The 6,758-nt window shown below is 38.4% G+C and overlaps 1 non-coding gene across 1 annotated transcript; it reads right to left on the minus strand.

Moving 5' to 3' along the window:
- Positions 1-6,001: 6,001 nt before the first annotated feature.
- Positions 6,002-6,130, minus strand: LOC118662256. The gene has a single exon (XR_004969653.1). It is a non-coding gene; the product is annotated as a small nucleolar RNA SNORA11 (small nucleolar RNA).
- Between the last annotated feature and the right edge of the window lie 628 nt (positions 6,131-6,758).

Genomic DNA, 6,758 nt, shown 5'->3' on the forward strand with positions numbered 1-6,758 from the left:
GCTGATTGTTCCACTGCTTTTTCATTTGAAATAGAAACTCATAAAATGTCATTTGCTTTCTTTTTATAATAAATTTTAACATTTCTTCCATTTTACGCTCAAACAGCATAACCACTATTTTCTTTTTAAAATATTGTTAAAGATTATTTATTATTTAACTCAAATTTATACTGGTCTAAAGTCTAAACATTAACTAAGGATCTAAAAATTACAATTTGAGTTGACACATTAAGCCATTTATTACGTTATAAAAGAACCTTTCTATAATAACATTACATATGATCAAAGTAATTTAGTTAAACACATAATTTTGCAATTTTATAAACTTAAAGTGATGTTAATTTATTTGACCAACAAACTGGTAGAGGAAATTCAAATTAAGCTTTTCATGAGAAAAAAAATCTCAAGGCTTTCGTAACCTGGAATGTTGTGTAAACTTTTTAACATGGTGGAAGTCATAGAGAAGATATAAAGCTGCTTTTTTTTTAAAATGAAATTTACTGGGCTGATGGTCATTAATAAGATTACATACTTCAAGTGTACATTTCTGTAATACATCATCTGTAAATTGCATTATGTGCTCACCATCCAAAGTCTAGTCTCCTTTCATCACTATAGATTTGAAACCCTTTACCCTCTTTAACCTGTCCTTACCCCTTTGGCCCTCTGGTCACCATTATACTGTTGTCTGTGTCTATAAGTGTTGTGTTGTTTTATTGTTTGGTTTGTTTGTTCATTTGTAACTTCCTGTTTTATATCACACATATGAATGAAATTGTATGGTTTTTGTTCTTTTTCATCTCACTTATTTTACTTAGCATGATATTTTCAAGATTCATCCAGTATTTATCTTTGCTTATGGTTGAGTATTCCATTGTAGATATGTACATTTTGTTAGTTAATCACCCATTGAAGGACATATAGGTTGTTTCCATGTCTTGGCTATTGTAAATAATGCTGCAATGAACATAGTAGTACACCTATTATTATGAATAAATGTTTTCAAGTTTTTTGGGTAGATACCAAGAAAATGGGTCTCTGGGTCATTTGGTAGCTCTATTTTTAAATTTTTGAGGATATAACCTCCATACTGTTATGCATAGTGGTTGTAGCAACTTTATTCCTACTAGCAGTGTTTGAGGGTTTCTTTTTCTCCACATCCTCTCTAGCACTTGTTATCTCTTGTCATATTAATAACTAGAATCCCAGTGCATGAATTCATGCACAGGTGGGGTCCGGGGTGGGGGGGCCAATCAGGGGCGGGGCCGGCCGGGGGAGGGGCCGTGGGCAGTTGGTCGTCTGGCCCCATCCCCAATCGGGCCAGTTGGCTGCTGCAGTGCACATCATAGCAACCGGTTGTTCCAGTCATTCTGCTGTTCTGGTCACTTGGCTTTTATATATATACACTAGAGACCTGATGCATGAAACTTGTGCAAGGGGCTTGGCCTGCACCACCATGGCGGTTGCCTCTGCCTCGACCCCAGCTGTTGCAGCTTCATCTGAAAGATTGTCTGGAAGGACATCCGGTCTAATTAGCATATTGTGCTTTTGTTATTATAGACTAGAGGCCCTGTGCACAAAATTCGTGCATGGCGGGGGGTGTTTCCTCAGCCCAGCCTGCACCCTCTCCAATCAGGGACCCCTTGGGGGATGTCTAACTGCTGGTTTAAAATGGCAGTTGGACATTCCTCTCACAATCTGGGACTGCTGGCTCCTAACTGCTCACCTGTCTGCCTGCCTGATTGCCCCTAACCACTCTGCCTGCCTGCCTGATCGCCCCTAACTGCCTCTGCCTGCCTGCCTGATTGCCCCTAACCACCTCTGCCTGCCTGCCTGATCACCCCTAACTGCTCCCCTGTTCGTCTGATGGCCCACAACTGCTCTCCCCTGCCGGCCTGATCGCCCCTAACTGCTCTCCCCTGCTGGCCTGATTGTCCCTACCTGCCCTCCCCTAACAGTCTGGTTGCCCCTAACTGCCCTCCCCTGCAGCCTGGTCACTCCCACCTGCCCTCCCCTGCTGGCCTGGTCACCTCCAACTGTCCTCCCTTGCTGGCTTGATTGCCCCTAACTGCCTCTGGCAGCCTGATCACCCCTAGGTGCCCTCCCCTGCTGGCCTGATCTTGCCCCCAACTGCCCACCTCTGCTGGCCTGATTGTTCCTAACCCCTGCCGGCCTGATCTCGCCCCCAACTGCCCTCCCCTGCTGGCCTGATTGCCCCTAACTGCCTCTGCCTCAGCCCCCACCACCATGGCTTTGTCCGGAAGGAAGTCGGACATCTGGAAGTTGGCTGACTGATCTGGTCTAATGAGCATATTACAATTTTATTAGTATAGATAGATTATATAGTATAACATTGCTTAAATTGGGGGGAAAGCCTTTTTCAGTAGGAGGAGATGCTCTTGGCAGACAAAAATACATAATCCCTATATCTGGACTGATAGCCAGCCATATGCACTATACTGCCAAACCAGTCATTAAAAAATTGAACTGCTTTCTTACATCTTACACCAAACAGCTGTTGACCTTAAAACCCCTCCTTAGGTTCTGCCTTTGCAGTTCACCCAGATTTGGTTTTGATCGGCTGGTTTCTATGGCAGTCAGCATCTCCAGGCCTATCTCCAGGCCTCTCTCCAGGCCTGATCCACAGCCTGCGTGGCAGCTGCTGATCAGGCCTTGCCTCTCTCTCTCTCTCTCTCTCTCTCTCTCTCTGGTTCTTGCCAGCAGCCGCAGCAGCTGCTGATCAGGCCCTGCCTCTCTCTCCAAGCCTCCCCCTGGGCCTGATCCACAGCCGCCATGCCCGCCTTGCCTCCCCCCCCCCCTCAATGCCCCACCCACCCTCCGGCTGCCAGCCTTGCTGTGATAGGAGCCTGTGGGCTGTGGGGGAGGAATCGAGAGGTGCTCCATGCACTTCCTGGTGACTGGTCATCCATCTGGTTATTTAGGTCGTGACGGCCCCTGGACTTTTATAATGTAGATAGATAGTCATTCTATCAGGTGAGAGGTGGTATGTCCTTATGATTTTGATTTGCATTTTCCCTTCAGCTAGTGAAGTTGAGAATCTTTTCATGTATCTATTGGTCATTTATATGTCTTCTTGGGAAAAGTGTGTGTTCTGGTCCTCTGTCCATTTTTAAAAAATATATATTTTTATTGATTTCAGAGAGGAAGGGAGAGGAAGAGAGAGATAGAAACACCAATGATGAGAGAGAATCATTGGTCAGCTTTCTCTTGCATGCCCTCTACTGGGGATCGAGCCTGCAACTTGGGCATGTGCCCTTGACCAGAATTGAACCTGGGACCCTTCAGTCCACAGGCTGACACTCTATCCACCAAGTCAAACCAGCTAGGGCTCTGACCATTTTTTAATAGCATTGTTTGTTGTTTTGATATTAAGTTGCATTAGTTCTTTATATATTTTGGCTATTAGCCACTTAGTGGAGATATTGTTTACAATCTTCTCCCATTTGGTTGGCTGTCTTTTTTTGTCATTGTTTTTGATAATTTCTTTTGCTGTGCAGAAGCTCTTTAGTTTGATATAGTCCCATTCATTTATTTTTGCTTTTATTCCATTGTCTTTGGGGTCAAATTAGTACAATCCTCTCTGTAAGTTTAGTATCTATGTTTTCTCGCATGTATTTCATTGTTTCAGGTCTTATATTTGGGTGTTTGATTCATTTAGAGTTAATTTTTGTGTATGGTGCCAGATAGCATGTGACTTTCCAATTGTCCCAGCACCATTATTGTGGAGGCATTCTTTTCTCCATTGTATGTTTTGCTTCTTTTATGAAAAATGAGTTGCCCATATATATCTAGGTTTATTTTGGGACCATCAGTTTATGTGTCTGTTTTTCTGCCAATACCATATTGTTTTGATTATTGTAGTTCTGTAGTGTAATTTGAAGACAGAGAGTATAATACTTCTGGCTTTGTTCTTTTTTCTCAGGATTATTTTGTCAAGTTGGTGTCTTTTGTGGTTCCATACAAATCTGATATTTGGTTCTATTTTTGTGAAAATATCATTGGGATTGCATTAAATATGTATATTGCTTTAGGTAATATAACCATTTTAACAATGTTAATTCTTCCAACCCATGAACACCAAATATCTTTCTATTTCCTTCAATAATGTCTTGTAGTGTTCAGTGTACTGATTCTTTACTTTCTTTGTTAAGTTTATTTCTCCATATTTTATCCTTTTTGTTGCAATTGTAAATAGGATTGCTTTCTTCATTTCTTTTTCATTGTTAGCATGTAGGAACACAACAGATTTTTGTGCATTGATTTTGCATACTGCAACTTTATTATATTTATTTTTCTTTCTATATGTAGAATAATGTCACCTGCACACAGTGACTATTTTACTTCTTCATTACTAATTTGGAAGCCTTTATATCTTTTTCTTGTCTGATAGCTCTGGTAAGGACTTCCAGTACTATGTTGAACAGCAGTGGTAAGTGTGTGTACCCTTGTCTTGCACCGATTTTAGAAAGAAAGCTTTTATGTATGTATGTATGTATTTATTTATTTTTTTTTACCATATCTGGCCTTTATTATATCAAGATACTTTTCTTCTGTGCCTATTTTATTGAGTGTTTTAATCATAAATGGATGTTGTATCTTGTGAAATGCTTTTTCTGCATCTATTGATATGTTCATATGATTTTTACCCTTTACTTGTTAATGTGGTGTATCACATTGATCAATTTGTGTTTGTAAAACCATCCGTGTGCTCCTGGAGTGAACTCAACTTGATTGTCATGCATTATCTTTTTAACATATTGTTGTATTTGATTTGCTAATATTTTGTTTAAGATTTTTGCACCTATATTTATCAGAGATATTTGTGTGTAACTTTTTTTGTGTGTGTGTTATCATTGTACTTGCCAGGTTATGGTGTCAGGGTAATATTGGTAAAATAAGTTAGGAATTATGGCTTTTCTTCAATTTTTTGGAAGAGTTTGAGGATAGATATTAAATTTTTTAAAAAATGTTTGGCAGAATTCATTAGTGAAGTCATTTGTCCTGAACTTTTACTTCTTGAGAGGTTTTTTAAGACTGCTTCGATTTCCTTAATGTTGGTTTGTCTATTTAGATTTTCCAGTTCTTTATGATTCAGTCTAGGAAAGTTATATTTTTCTAAGAACTTGTCTTTTTCTTCTAGGTTATAAAATTTGGTAGCATATAGCTGTTCATAGTATTCTTATACAATCCTTCATATTTCTGTGGTGTTCCTTTTAGCCTCTCCTCTTTTTAAAAAAATATATTTTTATTTATTTCAGAAAGGAAGAGAAAGGGAGAGAGAGATAGAAACATCAATAATGAGAGAGAATCATTGATCAGCTGCCTCCTGCATGCCCCCCGCTGAGGATCAATCCTGCAACCCAGGCTGTGCCCTTGACCAGAATCGAACCCGGGACCCTGCAGTTCTCAGGCTGATGATCTATCCACTGAGCCAAATCAGCAAGGGCGGCCTCTCCTCTTTTATTTCTGATTTTGTTTATTTGAGTCTTTTCTGCTTTTTTCTTTAGTGATTGTAGCCAGAGGATTGTTAATTTCATTAAGCTTTTCAAAGAACCAGCTCTTTGTTGCATTAAGTATTTCTATTGTCTTTTTGATCTCTATTTTGTTTAATTCTGCTCTTATTTTTTTATTATTTCTTTTTTTCCCCTCCTAACTTTGGGCTTTGTTTATTCTTTTCTTTCTAGTTACTTAAGATGAAATGTTAGGTTGTTTATTTGATATTTTTCTTGTTTTCTTTTTTTCTCTTCTTTCTTTTTGAGGTAGGCCTGTAATGCTATAAACTTCCCTCTTTTTTTTGCAAGAGTTTGAGGATAGATATTAAATTTTTTAAAAAATGTTTGGCAGAATTCATTAGTGAAGTCATTTGTCCTGAACTTTTACTTCTTGAGAGGTTTTTAAAGACTGCTTCAATTTCCTGTAATACTATAAACTTCCCTCTTTTTTTTGGAAGAGTTTGAGGATAGATATTAAATTTTTTTTTATGTATAGGGCGTAATGTCACAGGAAGGCTATAGTATTCTGCCACCCGTGAGGAGTAAGCCCAAGGTGCTGTTGGATGTGTTGTACACAGAGAAGCCATTCTTCAGGCGCTCTGCTCTCTCCACACCCAATAAACTTCCCTCTTATCCCTTTTGCTGCATCTCCAAAATTTTGATATGTTGTATTATTGTTATTATTTGTGTCTACATATATTTTGATCTTGTCTTGTTGTTTATTAGCATGTTGCTTAATCTCCACATATTTGTGTTTTTTCCTGCTTTCTTTTTGCAGTTGATTTTTAATTTCAGAACATCGTAGTTGGAGAATATGCTTGGTATTATTTCAATGTTACTAAATTTTTGAGACTAATTTGTGTCCCAAAATATGGTCTATCCTTGAGAACGTTCCATTGCACTAGAGAAAAACATTTGTTCTAATATTCTGAAATGAGAAGCTGTGTAAATATTGATTATGTCCGTTATTTGTCTATTGTGTTATTTAACACCAATATTTCCTTATTAGTTTTTTGTTGTTTGAGTAATCTATCCATTGCTGTCAATGGGATATTTTTGTGAATTTTACCCTTTAGGTCTACTACTAGTTTATATATTGTGATCTCCCTGGTTGGATGCATATGTGTTAATAAATATTATGTCTTCTTGATGTATTATTCTTTTTATTATTATAAAATATCCATCTTTCTCTCTTGTTACCTTTGTTATTTTGAAATCTGTTTTGTCAGATATGAATATGGTTAC

Source organism: Myotis myotis, unplaced genomic scaffold, assembly GCF_014108235.1.
Source record: "Myotis myotis isolate mMyoMyo1 unplaced genomic scaffold, mMyoMyo1.p scaffold_m19_p_1, whole genome shotgun sequence".
Lineage (NCBI taxonomy): Eukaryota > Metazoa > Chordata > Mammalia > Chiroptera > Vespertilionidae > Myotis > Myotis myotis.